This window comes from Leptonychotes weddellii, chromosome 12 (genome assembly GCF_054177405.1).
Source record: "Leptonychotes weddellii isolate Sample4059 chromosome 12, ASM5417740v2, whole genome shotgun sequence".
Taxonomy (NCBI): domain Eukaryota; kingdom Metazoa; phylum Chordata; class Mammalia; order Carnivora; family Phocidae; genus Leptonychotes; species Leptonychotes weddellii.
The window spans coordinates 36349352-36372482 of record NC_138380.1 but is presented as its reverse complement, the minus strand read 5'-3'; the positions used below and the strand labels follow the sequence as shown (position 1 = coordinate 36372482).

At 40.8% G+C, this 23131-nt stretch overlaps 1 protein-coding gene across 1 annotated transcript in view; it reads right to left on the bottom strand.

Moving 5' to 3' along the window:
* Window positions 1-23131, bottom strand: part of LOC145716511 (uncharacterized) — a 128347-nt gene that overhangs the window by 38787 nt on the left and 66429 nt on the right. The window contains exons 4-7 of the mRNA XM_081800247.1: window positions 18471-18528; window positions 17875-18079; window positions 13154-13394; window positions 6006-6068 (exon numbers count right to left, since the gene is read on the bottom strand). The gene's annotated coding sequence lies outside the window, so the exon portion shown is untranslated. The remainder of the gene's footprint in view (window positions 1-6005; window positions 6069-13153; window positions 13395-17874; window positions 18080-18470; window positions 18529-23131) is intronic.

The following is a 23131-nucleotide window of genomic DNA, read 5'->3' as shown; positions in this document are numbered from 1 at the left end:
TTTACTGAAGTAAAAGTGCTTATTACACAGTCCAATGGCATTTAATGCAAATTTGAACTATGTGAATTTGAGAAGAGGGTGACCTGAAAATATTAACGTAGTCTCAATTGGTTACCTAAATTGAAAAAAAAAAATACATTCCTCAAATTTATAAAAAAAAAAAAAATCACACAATTTCAAAGCAGGGGGCCAAATGAACTATATGCCATGTTCACATGTGACAGTGTCACTTTGGCTGCTTGATGGAAACACCCTGCCTCCTTTGTCAGTGGGCTGCGGGTCACCCTCGTGTTCGCATGCACCAGAAATTCTGCAAAAGATTTTGGTCACTTTTGTGCTGTTATTTTAATATTCATTGCTACTTAAGCATTTAAAACTTCTCGAATCACAGAACAATATCATCTAAGATGTCATTAAATCATATGGCTCATGTGAGTGCTGAAAATCGGGTCTTGAAATCAGTGACTTTGCAAAAAAAAAAAAAGAAATCAGTGACTTTGCAGTGCAAGTTACATAAAATGCCATTACAGAAGCCAAACAACCACTGAGACAGGCCAAGCAGTAAATTCAGTGAACTCTCAAAGGGAAATGTTAGAGAAAACACTGAGAAGAAAAAAGAAATACTGAAGGGCAAACACGTTACATGTTTGTGAATAGATATATGTTGAGATAAGAGTCCTTCTACTGTGCCCTCTACTATTGTTTTTCCTTTAGAAAAATTAATTATGAGAGCTTTGAGTTACATGAGGTCTTCTGGAACGCATCCTTGACATAAACAAGGATATGCTGTCCCTAAGTGTTATGGGTTGAATTGTGTCCCCACAAAAGATGGTGGGGTCCTAACCCCCAGACCATGTGAATGTGATCTTATTTGGAAATAGGGTCTTTGCAGATGATCAAAATAAGATGAGGTCATTAGGGTGGTCCCTAACCCAGTATGACTAGTGTCTTTAAAAAATGGGGGCATTTGGAAGCACAGACAGGTGTGTACAGAAGGAAGATGACGTGAAGACACAGCGAGAGTGCCATCCACAAGCTGGGGATTGCCTGAGACCACCAGAAATTAGAAGAGGCATGGAAAGGATTCTGTCCCTCACAGCCCCCAGAAGTCAGCAAGCATGCTGAAACCTTGATTTCTGACTTCCAGCCTCCAGCACAGTGAGACAATAAATTTCCATTGTTTAAGCCACTCAACTTGTGATACTTTGTTAGGTCGGCCCTAGCAAACTAATACACTGATTGACTGATTGACCTTTGTTGACATAACTCATTTTTGAGGAGGTACAAATGTTCCCAATGTCTTGGCCAACAGAGGACCGTGAAGAATGCCTCTTGGGGGAGGGAATGCCTGTTCCTGTTAGGTTGCCAATCCCAAGGGTAGTGCCTTTGCTTTCTCATCTGTCATTTCTGGGGCCGTGTGACAAGTTCATCAGACGCACTTCTATGAGAATGGATGACTTTCTGGTGGAAAGTCAGTTTTTGACTGGGGTGATGAGATCGCCGGAGGAACTTGGGGCGCCGCCTGGATGGCCAGGCACACTTCCCAGGGTCTTGTTCCCATTTAGAAAAGAGCTGGTGGGAATAGTCAGGAAGGCTGAAGTTGGCCTAAGGAGGTCAGAGGCAATATTAACAAGTTGCATTTTTATCAAGAGTCAGGTGTGGAGAGTTATAGAAGAGCATGGCTGAATGGAGAGGTAAGGGCAGAGGTGGGTGGGTTGAGGGGAGGAGTCAGAGCTGAGGTGGGGAGGGGATACAGTGAGGGGTACCACGGTTTAAAGTGTTGCACAGAGCCAGCACCCCAAGGAGGACGAGGCTGGGGCTTTCAGTGGACAAACGTTAGGCTGGCGGGGACAGGAGCAGAAGCCCTTCCCTCTGTGCTTGGCCAAAGGACACCAGTGGTGGCATCAGTTAGAAGGGAGGGATCGAGGCTATCTGCAATGGGTGATTCTGGAATTACATGTCTCATAGTTCACAAAACAAAATGGTTTCTTGGGGTGATGTCTATTTCATATGCCGGTTGGTGGTTTCAGACACAAAGTCCAGTGCCAGCTGGGCTGCTGTGATTTCTGAGGTAAAAGCATCTAACAAGGACTCTGTGAACAGAATATGAAACAGATAATCAAAGAGGCTGAGATTCAAATGCATCTCTTAGTCTTTGAATGGCTCAGACCTCTTTTGATCCAGCAGGCACCAAGTTTTTGCTTACATTTCTTCTCCTGTTTTCATCCCTCCCTCAGTCACTATATGAGCACACATGGAAGCAAGCAGAAATGGTGGAGGGGGATGTAAGGGATTATGTATCTTTAGGGGAGGGCGGTAATGACAGCGATCACAATAATAGCAGTGGGAGTCAAGGTAGCTAATATTTCCTGAGGACGTTAGAAGTGCCAAGTCCCGGACCTGATACGTTGATTCTCATTTTTTAAAAGACTTTATTTTTTGAGAGAGAGAGTGTGCACATGAGAGGGAGGAGGGTCAGAGGGAGAAGCAGACCCCCCCGCCCCCCACTCAGATACTGGAACTCCAGGATCATGACCGGAGCCAAAGGCAGATGCTCCTCTGAATGAGCCACCCAGGTGCCCCTGTTGATTCTCATTGTAATCATGTAAGGAAGCTGTTGTTACTCCTTTCTCATAGATGAGAAGCTGGTGTCTCCCAGATTTTAAGGAAATGCTCCACGTCACCCAGATGGTAAATAGTAGACTACAGTGCTGTATGATATCACATAGTGACATATAGTAACCAGAATCTGCCTGGGCTTTCCTTACCACAACTCTCACAAAGTAAGAGATGTGAACCAGATGAGCCCCTTGCTGTGAGATCGGTGGGGGGGAGGGGGCAGAGCTCACAGGACAGTCTGTCCTAGAGAAGTCTCAGTATAAACAAGGGGCTGGACATGAAACGAGAAGTGGAAGTTAGACTGTGCAAGTTCCTGGGTTGGAGGAGGGGGTTGCTAGATGGTGAAATCCAGATTTTCTCAGCATGTTCAAGCAATACACAGCATTGAAAAAGGTAGGGCAAGGACAATAGCATCAAAAGAAAATCATGGTTTGGTCCACTTGTTCCTACTGTGAATTGCTGTTCCTAGAGATTGCAGTTCTGAGGCCATAAAGATGAAATTTCAAACACGACCCCTTTGCCCATTATTTACTGCAAATTGGAGAGGAAAATTTCCTTATCAAACACTGTAAAAGGAAGCTCACTTGCTTTTGAGTTCCTCTTTTGCTTCATCCTCACTTGCCAAATGCTGGCAGAGTCTTGACAGTAATTTTGCATGTAGTTGTAAGCTGTCACTTGGGTAATAAAGGGGAGAGCGTCTAGCTTGAGAGTATGTTTTCCAACATGGCCAGGAGCGTTCTGTACAGAGAATTATGATTAATGATTAAGCTGGTAGCTGAGTTTGACTATAAAACTTGGCCAAGGTCAAGGCTGGCATGAGGGGTGGCCTGGGTGAGGCCATTTGAGGCCCAAGGTGGGGCAGATGAGTGGAAAACCCCAGAAGAACCCAAGCAGGAACACCTTACATGGGGGCTGCAGAAGAGATATTGTGTAAGGGAGGGCATGGGAGGCAGGAAGGAATGGTGAGGCTCTGGGCTGATGTCCTCTCCACAAAGCCACTGTCCTGCCTCTTCCTCTGGCCAGCCTAAGCCACTCTATGGCCACTATCACTCCTGTAGGCTGCTATATTAATTTCCTGTGGTTGCTGTAAAAGTGACCTCAAACTCGGTGCCTTACAACAGAAATTAATTCTTTCATAGTTCTGGAGGCCAGGGGAGAATCCTTGCCTTTTCCAGCTGCTGGTGGCTGTCAGCACACCTTGGTCTCCTTGACTGTGTCACTGCAATCTCCGCTCCTCCTCCTCTTCATGTGTCCTCTCTCCTGTCTCTTATAAGGACACTTGTCATTGGATTTAGGGCCCACCTCAGTAATCCAGGATGATCGCATCTCAAGGTCTTTAACTTAGTGGCACCTGGGTGGCTCAGTCGTTAAGCGTCTGCTTTTGGCTCAGGTCATGATCCCAGGGTCCTGGGATCGAGCCCCGCATCGGGCTCCCTGCTCTGTGGGAAGCATGCTTCTCCCTCTCCCACTCCCCCTGCTTGTGTTCCCTCTCTCGCTGTGTCTCTTTCTCTCTCAAATAAATAAATAAAATCTTAAAAAAAAAAATCTTTAACTTAATTACTTCTGCAAAGACCCTTTTTCAAAATCACAGTTTCTGGGCATTAGGAAGTGGAAAAATCTTTTTGGGGGACCACCATTCAACCCATTATAGGTGCCAAGAGTCAGGGAACCACGAGGACCTATATCTTTGTTGTTTAAAGAAATGTTTTTTGGTCTCGATGGGGACAGTCATTGAAGTAAATTTGACAGGGACAGCCACTGAAGAAAGGACATCATTCCAGGCTGAGAGCTGAGATAGAACACAAGATCTGACAGAACAAATTGTGTGATCAACTGTATTCCCTTCATCCTCAGACTGGAGCTCACTGGATCCCTAAGGTCCTTCTTGAGTCCTTCTACTAATCTGAACTTTGCAAACTTCACCGGTTGTGTTATTACATTTTGATTCCATTTTGAGTGACTATTGGGGTTACCATACTAGGTGCTTGGCAATATCTAAGATGGAACATCTCATTTAACCCTCACGACAATACCAGGTACTGTCATATCCACTCCACAAATTAGGGAGCTAATGCAGAAGGTTACATAATTTGCCCCCAGTCCTAATCCTAAGGCATAGTGGGGTTTTATCTCCAAGGCTGTGACTCTCCAGTGTGTTCTAGGTAATGCCCTCTGGTTTGAAACTCCTCTGAGGGCAGAAAGAATGGCTTTGTTTTCATTTGTTTGTTAGTTTCCCTTTCACTGGGGAAGACTGTGTCATTAATGGATCCCTTTCTCTGTTCCCTGCTGCCTTTGTCCCTTTAGTATCCACAGTCTTAACTCATTCCATTTTGGTTTGGATTTAACCAATTGAAACCTAATCCCTGATACTGTCCACTGAGAGAGCATCAAATGTTAATCCTCCAGGGAAAGTATTTTAAAAAGGAGACTCTGGAAGGGCAAAAAGGCCTTTGAGACTCAGATGATTCTCTAATGACAGAAATTGAAGCAGGTTGACGGGGAAGATGGTTTTGAGAGGAGAGGTTGCCTCAGAGCTTCAGAACAGGTAGAGAAAATGTATGGTTCACGGACCTGCAGCATCATCACTACCGGGAACTTGGCAGAAAGGCAGAATGTGGGGGTGTGCACGTTCATAAGGTCCCCAGGCGACTTGGGGGTATATTACAGTGTGGGAAGCGCTGGTCTAACCCATACTCTGACTTCTTGGTCTGAACTCAGGCTGGAACGGAAAAGTGAATTCAAACTACCTTGTGCAGGTGTTCAGGTGAGAGGGAAGTTTATACAGGCAAGAGAAGCCCAAGATCTGATCTGGGCCTCCCAGACAGAGCTAGCAATTTGCTGGGGAACACAGCTGACTGACTCAAACCCGAATTCATGGGCCAACCTCAACGTGTGGTGGCTGAGTTAGCAAAAATCTACCAAGTCAGATCCAATTCAAAATGTTTTAGTTTTAGATAAGCGATATCTAGTTTCCCCCCCATGAGGGCAAATGTAAAATAGCCTAAAATTTGTATTAGCAGTTAGAGAGTTGGCCAGATCCCCTTTCCTCTGGGAACCAGCGCATTCATTTCTCTCACAGCTCGGCTCATGAATTATTTCCCCTGGAACTGAAATTGGAAGAGCTTCCCTGAGCAAAAAAGCAATTTCATTCCCCTCTGATTTTTTTCTAAGTGCAGGTTAGCTTGAAGCTCAGCACTACCCTGCTTTGCAAAAATGCTCCAAGCTGACCTGTTCTTCTCCACAATGTCATCTTGTGGGTAAATTGGAGCCTAAGAATCGGAGGAAAAAGCAGCCTCAGAATTTGGTGTTTTCTTAGCTTATTGTACTGTATTTCTGGCAAGTCTTTCAAACTTTAAGTGTTTAAAATTTTCCCTAATATTACTTACCTCGCCATCACCTTTAGGGATGCCAAGCGAAGGTTAATGGGATGGTGCAGTGAGTTTGATCTCCTGGGGAGAAAAGGAAGCCTATAAATACATCAAACACTGTGACCAGGTATAGACGAGATTTTAAAAAGAAAGATAAATCACGAACACAATCACCAGTCCACATTAACCTTGCTGCTCAGGGGCGGCCCTATTTATAGGCGTGGCCATTGGAGTCATTCTGATGAGTGAGGGCTTACCGGGGCAGGGAGATCTCTAATGCAGCCCAGCCTTTCCTTCTCCCTTCAGAATTACATCTCAAAACTTCAATTCTTGTGTTTTGATCTTTGCTCACCTCATCAAGCTTGATTTTTATCACTTCCCATCTCTCCTTTGCTGTCATTTCTGTTCTCCAACACCTCTCTTCAGTGCACTTTCTTATGACATTTACTATTCTTTTTGCTCAGAATACTCTTCTTCTCCCATTTTCCAAACATCATCACCTGGTTGGTCCTGATCCCTCGGGTCTCACCTGCCTCCTCCGGGAAGCCTCACAGGGTCTTCTAAGCCTGATTGGAGAGGGCCTCATGGGGTTCCATTGCATCATGGGTTTAAACCCTTTCTAATAATCCCCTGCTTATTCATCTTTCTCTCCTAGACCAGTGGTTCTCAGCGTTGGTTGAACATTTAGAATCATGGGGGGACATTTTAAAACTCCAAATATCTAGATCATACCCCACATTAATGAAATCACAATTTCTGGGGGGTGGGATTCAGGTATCAGTACTTTTTAAAGCTCTCCCAGCGATGCCAGGGTATAAGTCAATTTGAGAAGCACTGTAATAGGTTGTAAACTCATGAGAGTGTGGACAGTCACAATTACCATAATGCTTGGTACATAAGGGCACCCACCAGAGCTTAATGAATGAGTGAGTGAATGAGATGTTGGGGTTGCAACTTTGCAGACCCTAAACTTTGGTTCCCAGGTCACTGTTGGAGGATTATGTTCTTAGGTACCTGAGCCTCTGAGATTCATCTTCAACAGAAACTGATAAATTCTATTTTCAGGAAACGTAACCAAGTTAATCAGACACTTTTATCACCATTCCTTTCCTGCTCCCAGCCATTAGTTCATTCTTTTCCCAGTAAGGAAGCCTACTTAGCAAAATAAAGATTAGATAAGACAAGGGAAGGAAGTGGAAGGTCTTACAGGATGTTTTTATTTGTCTGTGATGTCTGATAAACATCATCTTTCTACTCTAAAGATTCCATGGACTGGATATTCTTGACATTTGAGATAATTTATCTGAAAGGGCTCTGAAAATCATAAAGTGACATTGTTGCTATTATGGCTGCATTTCACTTATTCCCATAACAAATATTCAGAAGGTCTTTATGACCGCACTAAACAATAGGAATATTGCAAAGGGGCCAAGGGGCAGTTGCTCCTTCTGTGGGGTGAGTGTGCTGGAGCATCCTGAGAATGGGTCATTGGCATGTAGGGTGGTAACTCCAGGAACTGAGAGAAAGGAGTGCTATGCAGCTATGTTACCTGCACCGCTACCCACCTCCAGGTTGTGAGCACAGTCAGGATGGAGGCCATCCTACTTCTATTCATTTGCTCAAGGCCTGACACACTTCCTGGCATATTGTAACTACATCAATTGTCAAGATTAATCAATTATGGGCCATCTGTCAGGTCAGATTCTTTGAGGTCCAGGTATTAGAAAACCAACTTAGATTCACCTAAGCATAAAAATATTTATTGGAGGGGCTAGGATAGTTGAGAAAGCCAAAACCAACATCAGAAAAGACAAACACAACTTACAAGCAGAACCTTGGGAAGGCCGTACCCAGGGCTCTTCTGAGGACTTCTGACCCTAGAAACTTGGGCTCCCTTGGTATCATTCACCTCTGCTTTTCTTGTTTGTGTTGAGTTCCTTCTCTCTTTCTATAGGGTGGCTTGGGACATATAATTAGCACAGGGGCAGGCAATGGCTCTGGACTCAACATTTTCCAAATCTTCCCTCTGGAGAGGAGAAGGCTGTCTCTCCTGAGCTTCATCCCATGGGAAAGAATGATGGCCCAGGATGAAAAGGTTGCCAATCCAGACCAATCACTGAGGCAGAGTATAGGCATATACCTATGAAAGGAGGAGTTGGGGTTCTCAATAAAGGCACATGTTCTCAGAATGGTACCACTTGCTGGCATGTGGGTGTTACAAGAGACTCCTGACCCTGTCAGTTATGGGAAATGGGATTAACAGGCTGTGGCTATTAATTGCAGATTTGTAGGAGAAGTAAAAGAAAGTCTAAATGCCCCTCTGCAGGACAACTGCAATGACAATGAAGGAGAACATGTAACTTTTGCAAACCCTAAGCTAAAAGCCCATTTGTCTGGAAATCATGCTTTCATGTTTCTACTGAAATTAGAATAACATTTATCCCATAGTGCCCCAAATCTGGTAAGATAAGATTATGATCATAACTTTTGGCCTGAATGGAAGGTTGGAAAGGCTACCCTGCCCTGAAAAGGGTCGTGCTGGTTATTCACAGAGTGTGGCTGCTGCAAAGACCATCACCCACTGAGTGGGGCTCCATGCAGGTCTGGGGCCCGAAGGATCTGCATCTGAAGAAGCCTTACTTATCCAGACTGTGGGTTTAAACATAAACTGTGCTGTTTAAATGTTCCCTGGTACTTCATTTAGTAGGGGATGGGAGAGTGAGAACTTTGAACAAGTTTCTACTTCTTACTGTCCTGAAACTTCCATTTTATTGCAAATAAAAGACTCCAGGGTGGCCTTGTCCAGAACGAGGAGGTGTTTGGCTAGTCAAAGACCAGTAATGTTTCTTCCACAGTTCTTTCTGATGGTATGAAGTTCCAGAAGCACGGCAGAGAATGCACGAGCGCACTGGCTTCCTTCAAAGTGGAGAATTGAAATAAGCCTCTCTGGTAAGAAACATCTTGTGGATAGCAGAGGGAGAAGTAACAGGGCAGGGATGATGTTCCTCAAGGTTTTCATGTTGCCTGTGAAAGTTGGGTCTGGCAAAATGATATGCGGGACAGAGGTCACCAAGTCCTGCTCACACGAAGCCAAACAGCTTGGACAATGTGGGGACAATGCAGGTAAAGCAGATTTTCCAGGAACAGGTGAGATCCAGGACTGGCCTGGGACCCTGACATAAAAAGAACAAAGTAAGGCCTCAAAGAGGAGCAGATAGGAGAGCTGTGGGCTGGAGTGTTGAGTCAAATCTCAATGATAGTTGGGCAGATCACCAGGCTGGGAAAATGGGGCAGAGGCAGACTTCTTTACTTTGTCACAATTGTCCTCTCCCAGGCCAGTGACCCAGGAAAACACAATGACAGTAGCATTCTTATAGCTCATTTTAAATAGGACTGCTTTTCTGCGGCTGGCTTTGTAGACAGCGTACCCATACAAATCGCTACTGAGTGTTTGCCACATTTTAAATAGGGCTCTTTGGTGAAGCCACAGTTCAGGATAGCAAGAATTTTTTAAACTGCTATTTAAAATAAACACTGCATGGATGTTTCTGCCCTCTGCTAGCATAATTGCTCTCAGGGGAAAAATGATCTTTCACTTAACCAATGAATTAATAGATCTGTGGTTCTGTAGAATGCAGCTCCCCCTCCTGCCACACAGACAGACCTAGGGTTTGGAAGCAAGGGACAGAATATAGAGAGAAGTGGTTCTGCATGAAAGATTGAGTTGAATTCAGAGTTTGTGTGGACAGATAGAGGGAGGGAATAGAGGAGGAAAGAGAATCTGCTGGCTGGGAGGAGGCTGATTTCTTGAGGAGGTTGGGTCGTGAGAAGAGATGACCCACAGAAAAACTGAAGCTGGCTCTCCTGGTGGAAGGACTGGCCAGGGAACTTCTAGAAACAGCACCCTTTTAGTTGTCTCACTTTATTGAAAATGTTACTGTAAGAATAAGATGTTAAAGTGTATACTCCTTTGAAAACCATAAAGGCAAACAGTGTTTGTAGTTTTGATTTAAGAATAGTCCACTTTCATGTATATGCTATGATGTGTGCGATGTAAGCCTGGCCCTGATCATTGCTCCAGGATCATCACATTGCAACCACGGTCAAAGCGATGGCACACACCTGCCTTGCATGGGAGTTTTGTGGGAATCAAGGAAGAAGGGGCTGTAGTCCATGTTTGGGTCTATGTCAGGGGAAGAAAGAGGGGCATCATCAAACAGGAAGATAATGTAATGGAGTGGCCGGCACAGGAAATCAGAGCAAGTGAGCCCTGAGGAAATGTGGGGAGCACACTGATTTCCTCCCCCTGGGCAAGGACTTCTACTTACTTGTTTCTTCCTTTTTATTATTATTTTTTTAAATTCCAACCTCTTATAAATGAAAAGTTTAAATGTCCTGAAATGTTGAATGAATATCTCTCTGATTTCCTGTATGCTCGCCACAGTCAAGAATTGTTAACATTTGGCCATATTTGCTTTACTTATGTATGATTTTAATTTTTACTATTTATGTTATTATTTTTTTGTGAAGCCATTGGCCTGTAAGTTGCGGGACATCATACACTTGAGCTCTATAAACTTAAGCATGTATTTCCTAAATATAAGCCACTATCACTTAACTATTGAAAGGAAGGGTCAGCCCTAAAAGCTAGGGAACTCGGAGGTCACCAGATGGCTGGCTCCTGAGTTATAAAGCAGGGAGCACAGAAAAGGCCCCACTCTCACCTTCCAGGAAGTCTGGTGAAGCAAGGAAATAACCCTCCCACTCCCTGCCCATGCCCACTCCTAGCAGGCGTACTTTGTAATGTGAAAATCCTTGCTACACATCATCCATCTTCTCTCCCTTCCTTTTTTCTCCCCATAGTTGTTTCCCTGTTCTCTCTTCTTGACTCTTGTTTTTTTCTCTATTACTCAGTGAAGCATCTCCTTGTCGTTGCCAACCCCAGGCTGGGTCACAGTTAGGGACACAGGAGTCTTAGAGGGCTGATGTGTTTTGGGGGAGGGAACAGAGAGAGTGCTGCTTGTGAGGAAAAAAGTCTTGGGCATTATTTAGCCCCAGGCAGCCCCTGGCACTGGTTAGGGGGAAGGCAATCTTGGACCTGCCATGGTGGTCTGTCTGTCTGTCAGTCCGCTCTGCCAGGTTCTGTTTCCATCTGTGCATCCATCGCTCTGTCTCTGTTTATGCCTCTATTTCTTTCCTTTCTTGTGTCTGTCTCTTTCTTTGTCTTTCTCTCTGGCTCTTCCTGACTTTTATTCCTGTCTGTCTAGCTCCTTCCTTTACCATTTTTTTCTACCTCATGTTCAAATGATGCTAAACTTAGAGAAGAAGCCTGTTGAAGCAGGGATAAGATATGCCACTCAACAGTATCTGCTCTTTTTTAGGAACATTAGTGTCCAGACATCTGAGAAGCACTTTGGGGCCTTTGTAAAGGAAAACAGTATGTGGTTGTAAAAGAACAATGTTGGCAATAACAAATAAGGACATAAACCACTTCATGACTTTGTTTGTTTCCATTTGGGTGTAAGTACTCATGGGATAAATAGTTACCATTTCAATGGTCAAGATGCTTTATTTACCACACTGCTGTCTGTCTCCCTGTGGCCTTTTTGGGAGGATGAAATCTCCTCTGTGCCAATTAAGGCGTTAAGGAAGAGAGAGGCACTGCATTTCTAGATTCTTGCCGAACAGGTCTGCTAGCTATGAGCCTGAGGGCAGTGCAGACAGCCCCTCCTGGAATCTGCTAGAGTTGTGGTTCCAGCTGGTGTGAGGACCTTTGCCAAAAAACTGGAAATGCCAATGGCATCTAAGCAGGTGCATCTCCCAGAGCAACCCCTGGGCCCCCTGGACTGTGCCCACTCAAGCTCACGGCTCACCTCAAAAACCCTCAAGCCTCTGGTTATTGTTACAGTGGATCTGGCTGGCACACAGACCCAGGTGATAGGCTGAAGTGCTTGAAACGAATCAATAGGACTTTTTCTCTCTAGCATCATTTCATCCGCTTAATTGTCTCTAATGTAAACATATAATCTGGTCGGGCAGGCAACTTCTAAATCAGGCACCAGGAGTCACAGGCACCAATTACAAGACAGCTATGCTGGGTCTGCTGCATTTGAATTCTGCATTAGACCACTGAAATCTGATTTTCCTATTGTTTAGGAAAAACCTCTAGGGGTTATTAAGGTTTGCTGCAAATAAAGTTAGAGACCCAGCATCTTTAAGTTCAATGTAAATGTTATTTATTGGGAACACATTATATGCTCTGTACTGTGCTGGGTCTATGGGGGATGCACAGATGGCTAAAGTCGACCTCAGACCTGAGGCAGGCAACAGAAGTATGGGAGAGTGAGCAGAATCAGGAAGGGAATTGGGAAGCCTTCCTGAAGGGGGTGGGATGATGGGAGCAGGGACGTGAAGAGCACAAAGGACTCAGGTGGGTGGAAAAGAGAAGCAACAGGGAAGCCCAGAGGGAGACAAGCGACAGCATGAAATGCTGCAGACTACAGCTGTTCCTGGAAGTGGAAAGTAAGATTAGAACTGTTCGGGGGGAGGCTGGGAAAGCCTTTCTGGCACTTTGGGTGTTTTCACTGTGTCATGGGAACCATTACAGTTTGCTCTGCTTCTTGCCATCAGTAGGGACTGAGTGTATGTGGTGGGTTGACTTTTAGAAATGTGGATTAAGTTTTATTCTTACACTTTAGTAGACCATGCAGGGCTTGGAGGTCAGAGAGACTTGGGTTCAAATCCCAAACTCTGCCCATCCAAAGAGAAATTAAACAACTCCGAGGCCGGGGCTGCCCCGCAATGTATTCTTTCCTTCTTTCTTTCTCTGTTTTTCTTCTTCTGTGTCTTGCCCCTCTTCCTCCTGTGAGACATCAGAATCTTGATGCCAAGTGATGACGGAGATGGCCTCCACAGGCGAGGTCTCACCTGGGCCAGCTGTGCCATCTCCCCCAGCCTCTTGCATCTGTCTGCACCTGGCACCCGCCCAGATGCTCAGCACTTGGCTAATTCTTGCTAAGCAGCCATGGATGGAAGCATCAGGGAATGATGCAGACTTTACTGAAGAGTCCTTGGGGAGCAGAGGAGGGTGTTTACATCAGACATTCCACAGCAAATCACTTTAAAACCTCCCATTAGAGATTTCTGTTGTTTTTTTTTAAAGTTACCTCCTGGCAGTATGGTCTCTGGACACCAGCCTCTTCTTCTCCCCTGACAGCATCCACTGGCTCTCTTCTTCCCTCCTCTTCTTGTCTCATTAAAATAATTTCCTCCCCGATTAGGCAGAGCGATTCAACCTTGCCCCAATTCTTAACAGCCATTTGTACCCAATCACCATGGTGAATAAATCAAGGATCTGTTCTCAGCGGCCATCTAGATGTAGTGGCATCTGGTGCTATTTGAGCACCCCTTAGGGGTAAAAACAAACAAACAAAAACACCTGCATGAGGTGCTTTAATTTAGGCCCTTATTAAGATGATAATCAAATTTGTAGATAGAAAGAGTTAGCTCTTACTCTGTGATGAGAACCATGTACACGTTGATGGAATAACTATGGTTATATTTGATTAGTTCTAAAGGATATGCAAGGGGTTTTGATATAAATGCCCAGACCCCACTCACTGTGTAACTGGTAATAACTCTTAACCAACAAGCCTAATGGCCTGATTCTGGGGGAATCTGATCCATTTCCTTCTGTACCTCATTATGGAGGAATAGCCCCTTCTTGCCTTTCCATAATCCTTAGCTATTGCTTTTTGTTGTTGTTGTTGTTGTTGTTGTTGTCTAGCTATTGCTTTTTAGCTTAGGACTGGCTGGTGATGCTGCAGCCCCAGCCCCTGCTGCTGCTCCGTGTGGTGGCATGGCCACTGTGTCCTCTTGCAGGGTTACTGTTCTGCATGCTCTGGTGATAGGAGTGGGAAGATTAACTTCCAACCTAAAATTGAGCCCCGAATTGTGTCATATTATGGCACCACCACCATCATTAAATACCACTCTCTCCTTATTGTAGCAGATTTAGATGTTACAATGCAATTACTGCATGTCAAATAGTAAATGGGAACATGAGCTATATGACTTTGATTTTGAGTATTTGTTTATCCATATGTAAAATGGTCATGATAATACTGACTTATGATGCTGTAATAAGGATTAAATGCTCTCTATATTATGTAAATACTTGGAAACTAGTAAGTATGTATACGTTTCTTTCCTACAAGTTCCTACAAATCTCCCTTTTCCACAAATGCTAAGTTGCTATTATACTGTTGATCATAATACGCATTTAGGAATAGAAGAATCAAGATAATAAACTAATATTTGTCAAACATGTAAACTATTACAGAAATCAGGATAAAAACTAGAAAAGAGATGAGAGAGTGAAGGAGTAGATCATAATGGTATCTTTGAGAAAAACATGAAATCATCACTCATCCAACTGGATTCTAGATCAGAGATTATGGAACTGGAGAACTGGATAAAGTAAAATATTATACAGGCTTTTTAATTTTATTTTATAAAGACCTTATTATTCTTTTCAGAGCAGTTTTAGGTTCACAGAAAAATGGAGAAGGTACAGATGCCCCACCTATCCACATGCCCCGCCTCCCCTACTGTCAACATCTCCCACTGTAGTGGTGCATTTGTTACAAATCAATGAACCTACAATGATACATCCTAATCACCCAAAGTCCAGAGATAATTTAGGCTTCCCATTTGGCGTTGTATATTCTACGAGTTTGGACAAATGTATAATGACATATATCCATCACTATAGTATCATTCAGAATAGTTACACTGCCTTAAAAATCCTCTGTGCTCTGCCTATTCATCTCTCCCTCCCCCGAAATCCCCAGCAAACACTCATCTTTTTATTGTCTCCATAGTTTTGCCTTTTCCAGAATGTCATACAGTTGGAACCATATAGCATGAAGCCTTCAGATTGGTTTCTTTCACTTAGTAATATGCATTTAAGATTTCTCCACATCTTGGGCGCCTGGGTGGCTCAGCTGGTTAAGCGACTGCCTTCGGCTCAGGTCATGATCCTGGAGTCCCGGGATCGAGTCGCACATTGGGCTCCCTGCTGAGCAGGGAGTCTGCTTCTCCCTCTAACCCTCTTCCCTCTCGTGCTCTCTATCTCTCATTCTCTCTCTCAAATAAATAAATAAAATCTTAAAAAAAAAAGATTTCTCCACATCTTTTCATGGCTTGATAGCTCCTTTCTTTTTAGTGCTGAATAATATTCCATTGTCTGGATGTACCAGTTTATGTATCTGCTCATCTAGCAAAGTAAATCTTGGTTGATTCTAAGTTCTGGCAATTATGAGTAAAACTGCTATAAACATCTGTGTGCAGATTTTTGTGGACATAAGTGTTCAGCTCCTTTGGGTAAATACCAAGGAGCACAATTGCCGGATTGTATGGTGGGAGTATATGCAGTTTTGTAAATAACCACCAAACTGTCTTCCAAAATGGCCATACCATTTTGCATTCCCACCAGCAATGAATGAGAGTCTCTGTTGCTCCACATTCTCACCAGCATTTTGTTTTGGCTATGTTCTGGATATTGGCCATTCTACTAGGTATATAGTAAGTATCTCATTGTTATTTTAATTTACACTTCTCTGATGATATATGCTGTAGAACATCTTTTCATACACTTATTTGCCATATTTGTATCTTCTTTGGTGAGGTGTCAAAGTCTTTGACCAATTTTTTAACTGAGTTGTTTGTTTTCTTCTTATTATATTTTAAGAATTTTATGTATACTTTGGATAGCAGTCCTTTATCAGATGTGTCTTTTGCAAATATTTTTTCCCAGTCTGTGACTTGTTCTCTTTTTCTTGACAGTGTCTTTCACAGAGCAGAAGTTTTTAATTTTAATGAAGTCCAGGTTACCAATTATTTCTTTCACGGGCCATGCCTTCGGTTTTGTAAGAGCTTTGTTTTTTACCCTAGAAATAACTGGTTCTTTCTAAAGAAGGATGGCTTGTCCTTTATGTGGTGACCTATTATGCTGGCAACCAGGACATAAGACCTTTCATTCCTCACCCAGGGTCCTTTCTGTAAGCCTTTCCAGCAAGCGCAAGATGAACACTGGATTTTTCATCGTGTTTTTAATTTCAACATCTTTTTCCTAATATGATGATGGGAAAAGAACTCTGAACAAGCGAGTTTAAATTTAGTCTGCCACTTAGAAGTGAAGTGACCTTGGATAAGTTACTTCACTTTCTGAGTTGTATTTTTTTGCAGTTTGGTAAGATGATACTTGTCCCATGTGAAGTCATCAAGTACCTGACACGAACTCACTAAACCTTAAACCCAATCAATCATTCCCAAGTACAATGTCTACCTTGACCATGAATATTTGCCAAAAGGCCAGTTTTTCATTTTACTCATTCAGTTCCTTCCTTGGGTTTAAGTTTTCCTAATGGACTCATGTACCTTGCTTCATCAACCTTTTTCCCTAATGTTTCTAATTAAGTGTATGCATTTGATGTGAAGGGGTGTCCGTGTGTGTGTGTGTGTGTGTGTGTGTGCAAAGGGAGTTTCTTTGTGAGCAATGGTGAAATAGGACAGAGTTGTCCAGGGAACACCATGCATTACTGCCAAAGCCCCATATGCTACCGTGTGGCCCAGCCATTGCCACACACTCAAAGATTTTTCTCTGGTGCTTCTCCCACACCCTTCTTTGCTGTGGATACTCAAACACTTGGGACCACATGTTCTAAATGAAGCCTTGGTAGGTGGGCAGCCACCTCCAAGATAAAACCTACTTTAAACCTGAAAATATAATGTGTTGCAGTGTTAACAGTAGAAGCAGAAGATTTTCCAACTGAATTTTAAAATTCAGACCAGGTCACGTCTAGCGAGCTTTTCATCTCAAGTGTTTAGCAGGGTAAGTGTTTCAGTGTGATCACAGGCAGCCCAGGAAGGCTACAGACTTGCCAGAGACCACAGTTTAAAGGTCTGGCAAGTGTGCCACTTGACGGACCCAGCCCAGAGAAGTTCCTCCAACCATATTCCTTTTCTTTAGGGCACTCATCTTGATTTGTAATTGTACAACCATTAGTGTGACTTCATCTGTCTTCCTTTTATACTATAAGCTAAAGAGAATAGAGACTGTGTCTAGCACAGTGCCCGGCACACAAGACTTTCTGTCGTATAAAGGAAGAAAATGGACATTGGCTCAGTATGTATTTATGTTTGTGTCAACTGATTTCTAAATAGACAACAAATAAATCATTACTGAGTGATAATGAGAAGAATCAAATGGGAAGAACATTAATACTTGCATAATTTAAATTTGTAAATTTTATATCAAGCCCTAATTAACAATTTTCCCTTTATCGATTAGATTTTGAGTTTGTTTGTCCCGGTGCTCCAAGAACAATCTTGAATGCAAGTGGGATTTGTATATAAAATAAGAGAACAGTGCTGTGGATTTTAATATTTTTCAAGATATTAAGTAGAGGCTGCCCTTTTAAAATAAAAATATTTAATTATTTTGAAACATCTATTTTCTCAACTGTAGTACAATTAAAGAGTGCTATTTTTATGCAGAAGGAAATGAAATATGGAGGTAAGCATGAAATGACTAGGCACTACTCAGAAATCAAAGAAAACTCAGTGTAGGGAACAGAGGGTATGATTTGGGGAAGAAAAATCTCTTGAATCCATTGAATCCATGCTGAACTAGAAATCGAATAATGACATGAATAAAACCTCATTGACAAAACAGGAGAGCTATTGAAATAGATGGAAAAGGCAGGGTAGGAAATCAAATACAATTCACTTGTGCTGAGAACAACCTTAGTGGCAATGTTTCATACCACAGTTAATATAAAATAAGTCATTATTTGAAAAGAAAAAAAGAAAAAAGAAAGCTCACCTTATTACATCACATCAATAATGCATTTTCTAGAAGCTCATCATGGTTCTTCCTATAAAGGCCAAATAATTCAGAGAATCATCTTTCATGTCTGCTTCTGCCTTTCTGCCTAGGAGGGTTCATTTCATTATTCTGTTTTGGTTCAACCTATAAAAATTCTCAAGGGGTTTTAATGCAGATGAATCCGGGCACTCTCTGTAGCCATCTAAAATAATTCAGGACAAAAAGGAAAAAGGAAATTAAACAACCTATTCCCATTTCTACTCTATATCTCACCCTCATAACAAGGTGTTTTTTGTTTTGGTTATCCAGTAATAAGCTCAATTCTTCATTTAGTTTTGCCTTTAGAGAAATTACCACAGACTATGTGTGTTCTTTTATTCTATAATTATTAGCATTTACTATGTGCTGGGGGCTGCTCAGGGTGATCCAAATTCCTAAATTCTTTGGACCTTTGTCTTCTTATCTGGAAAGGGTCAAAATAATACCTACTTCATATAATCTTGGTAAGGATTCAGTGAGATAAAATAAATGAAATGCCCACGGCAGCATCTGATAAATGGAGGCTGGTTCCATTCATTTTCTTATTTCATTACCTCTTTTGAGAGCAATAGTTGATCACTCATTAACTACTTCCTCATAGGAGCTTAGAACCTGGTGAGGGAGAAAGACAAGAAAACAGAAAATGATATGTGATTAGTGAAATGATGTAGGTATGCACGAGGCACCTGACCCAGTAAGCAGCGTGTGAAGGGTGAGGAAGATTTTCCAGTAAAGGTGTTGTGAGAAGTGAGGAAGGGACGTGTGGGCAGGATCAAATGCCTAGAGGGGAGAGTGAGCTTTCCTGTTTGTGGAGAACTGAAAGTCCTTCTGTCCAGCCTTAGACTGCAGTAGAGGATGTAGTAAGAGAGCTGGCTTGTGGTAAAAGCAACGGCCAAATCATGAAGAAACTTATATACCTTCTAATGTATTTTGGACTCTTACGAGGGCAACAGAGAGCATCTCAGTGTTTTTTTTTTTTTTAAATAGCATTTTTTTTTCAGATTGCAGAAGTTATACCTGTCTGTGAAAGGGAAATACAGAAAGGCTTATAAATGTAAATATAAATGAAAAGCCCCCACAGTCCTTTTGTCCTATTGTTAATATTTTGGTATAATATTATCCACAATTGATACAATACTTTTTATTTCTTTTTGTTGTTGTTACAAACATTGCCTGTTGATTGTAAAAAAACTTACAAGGGATGGGGGTGGAGGGATGGGGTAACCAGGTGATGGGTATCAAGGAGGGCATGGGAGGTAATGAGCACTGGGTGTTATAGGCAACTAATGAATCCTTGAACACTACATCAAAAACTAATAATGTATTATATGTTGGCTAATTGAACATAATAATAGAAAATTTTTTTTAAATTACAGATAATTAAAAACACAAAGAAAACACACCCCAAGCCCCTTCACATAGCTACATTTAACAGCTTAGTGTATATCCATCTGAGTCTTCTCTGTGATTCTATCCTGTTCTTAGTCTCTGTTTGTCAATCTCTCTTTAATGTTTCTTAATCTGTATGTTCCTTTTAATATACCTGGTGAGTATTTCCATACCACAAAATTTCACCTACAGTATAATTAATAATATTAGAATAAATTATTTTTGTTCAATTTATTTATTTAAACAATTTCCTATCGTGAACATTTATGCTTCTCCAAATTTTCACTCAAACGACAATACCATGGTAAACTTTCATAGCTAAACCTTTTGCTAAAAGGTTTAGATTATAGATCTCTAAAAATTCCCATGGAATAAAACATTCACAGTTGCATTTAAGGTATTTAAAGATGTTGGTATATATGCTGCTAAACTGCCCACTGAAACACAGTTCCAGTCTTTCTCCTGCCCTACATCACCTCAACCACTGAGTAGCAATCAGGTTTTTTAACAATTGACAGTTTCATAAGTAAAGCATTCCAACTCATTGTCAATTGTGTTCCTCTGTTTAATATTGAAGTAAAGCCTACTTTCATGTATCAGTTTGTTAATTTTCTCTTCTCTTCCAAATTGTATGTTAAAAACCTTTGTCATTTATTGTATTAATTCTTTTCTTATCAGATCTTATATTAAGGATATTTACTCTTTGTAGTATATATTGAAAATATTTTTGTTTGTTGGTAAGTTATGTTCATGGGCATTTTGTTGCATAGAAGCTATAGGAAAGAAGTTTTCTGGGGCGTCTGGGTGGCTCAGTTGGTTAAGCATCCAACTCTTGCTTTTAGCTCAGGTCATGATCTCAGCGTCCTGAGATCAAGCCCAGTGTTGGGCTCCGCGCTCAGAGGGGAGTCTGCTTAAGATTCTTTCCCTCTGCCCCTCCCTCCTTCCCCACCGCCACTCGTGTGCTTTCTCTCTCTCTCTCAAAAAAAAAATAAATAAATCTTTTTTTTAAAAAAGTTTTCCAACATTTTGATAACTGAATCTATCAATCTTTCCCTTTACGGGTTCTGCTTCTGGGATTGGGCTTAGAAAGGCATCCCCCACTGCATGATTATATGAATAATATTACATGATTTATCCTGGTAATCACATTTTTTACCCACATAGTATTTATATTTATGTAATATGTGAAGTGGAGCTCTAATTATTTCTTTTCCCCCCAAACACTTAGCCAGACTCTACTTGCTTTTCTTATACTGTATTTCTTTAGATAACTTGATATTCTTTTTGTCAGATTCATGTTGTCTCTCTAACTATCCAAGCCTTCATTTATGTCATTCATTGGAGTTGAATCATTTGTTCATGTAAGTCCATGATAATTTTATTTTTTCCTATTTAATTTCTATATTTTGTGGTTATTGAAAATGGGATATTTTCCCACCTATTTCCTAATAGTTTATTTTTTGTTAATATACTTTTTATTTTCACTCTGCTGATTATCTTATTGACATTTTTATGTTTTTAACATTTACTGGTTGACTTTTTTTAGTTATTTTCCTGATAACCAGTCATTATAAAGGAAAACTATATATTCTTTTCCTTTTTGCATTTGCTTCTGTTGTTTCTTTTCTTGCACCAGTACTCCAGTTAGAATTTCCAAGCCTTCTTAAATATGTAAATGTGTTTACTCCTTTTTCTTTTTTTGTCATTTGCTGTTTTAACACCTATCAAAATGATCACCTTGCTATCCCCCTTTCATGTATTGACATTTTCAACATTTCTCAAACTGACTTGTAAAGCACATTATTTCTAGCATTAAAAAAGGTTTTAAGGGGGAGCCTAGCTGGCTCATTCGGTGGATTCTTGTGGTAAAAGCAAGGGCCAAATCATGAAGAAACTTATATGCCTTCTAATGTATTTTGGACTCTTACGAGGGCAACAGAGAGCATCTCAGTGGCTTTTTTTTTTTTTAAATAGCATATTTTTTCAGATTGCAGAAGTTATATCTGTTTGTGAAAGGGAAATACAGAAAGGCTTATAAATGTAAATATAAATGAAACCCCACACTGGGTGTAGAAATTACTTAAAAAAATTAAAATCTAAAAAAAAAAGGTTTTATGATCAATTAAGTTTGGTAAGAGTGAAGACAATTTTTCCTTGTATTTGAACAAATTAAGGTTGTGAGGAGACTTGCAGCCAGGAAATTCCTTTGACTTTGTTTAATTCAGCTTTCCCCCTTATTCTTATTCCAACAGACATTTGAAATATGTTCAACTAATTAATGATATTACTAGAAATTCTAATATTAACCATTGAGTTTCTGAAATTTATATTTCAGAATTAAATTTTCTATTGGGATTTGTGAATTAACATTTACAAATGAACATACCATGTGTTTTGGTTTTTTCCCTCTGTGTGTTATTTCTATTAGAATTAGGTATCAGGATTATGCTAGCTTTCTAATATTAATAAAGAAGCTTTAATCTGTTTATAAGATCAAAAGGAATTTAAATAGCAAAGAAATCATCTTTTCTTTAAGATCTGAACAAACATGCCTGAGAAGTGGCTCCCTTGGGGCCAACAGCTTTTATGTTTTGACAACTTCATCTTTTTCTTCCATGGTTATTGTTCAGCTCAGAATTTTTTCTACATCTTGCTTTAATTTGGTTTCTTATTTTTCCTAAAAGGTCATCAATATTAATGAAAATTTCAGTTTCTCTGCAAAATACTTATTTCTTGAGTTCAGAGATACAATCAATTACAAGCATCACCAGCTTTATATCAGCTTCTCAGGAAAAAAAATCCTATTAAATTAACTAAAAAACTAATTTACTAATTAACAATGGCATACATTCAAATGTACAATTGCGAATGACTTTCTTTAGTGTCTCAAAGTCTGTGATTCTTTTTTCTCATTAACAGTCAAAAGGTTCTGAAAAATTTTGCCCATGAGTAACTGATTATGCAATATGCTATGAAGATAAAATGTTTTTTACAGTCCAAGTGCTTGAACTTGAATAATTTATCACATTTAGGTTTAACAGTAAAATTTAAGTAATATCAAATAATATTAATGTTTCTATCTGTATTTCTAATTTATTAAAGGGTTTGTTTTGCTTTTTTCCCTTAATTGAATAGTGTCCAGCAGTTAGTTAAACAGCTTCTATAGAAAGTCAATCTGTAACTTCTGACAAATAGAAGTTCATTTCCTAAGTGATTAGCCCAGGTCACTCTAACACATTTGAGTATTGAAATGTGTCTGATATATTTGAAGATACACAATGACCAAAATGAAGATAAAAGCACAAATTAATTAATAATTAATATCATAAACCAAACCTTAGTTTTTTGAAAGAATACTTATATTGACAAACCTTTGTCAAGACTGATAAAGTCAATAGGGGCGCCTGGGTGGCTCAGTCAGTTAAGCATCTGCCTTTGGCTCAGGTCATGATCCCAGGGTCCTGGGATGGAGCCCCATGGGCTCCCTGCTCAGTGGAGAGTCTGCATCTCCCTCTCCCTCTGCCCCTTCCCCCAACTTGTGCTCTCTCTTACTCTCTCAAATAATAAAATCTTAAAAAAAAAAAAGACTGATAAAGACAATTAAGAGAGAAGGCACACATTCCTAACACCGAGAAGGACAAAGAACATTAATATAAGACTTAAAGGTACTGACAAGGTGATAATAAAAAATAACGAATAACTTTATGCTAATAAATTTGACCACTTGAAATGAAATGGAAAAATTCCTTGGGATAAAACCCAACAGATTTATCTAAAATACCATAAAATTAAACAGAAAAGATGAACAATTCCATCTCTCTTAGAG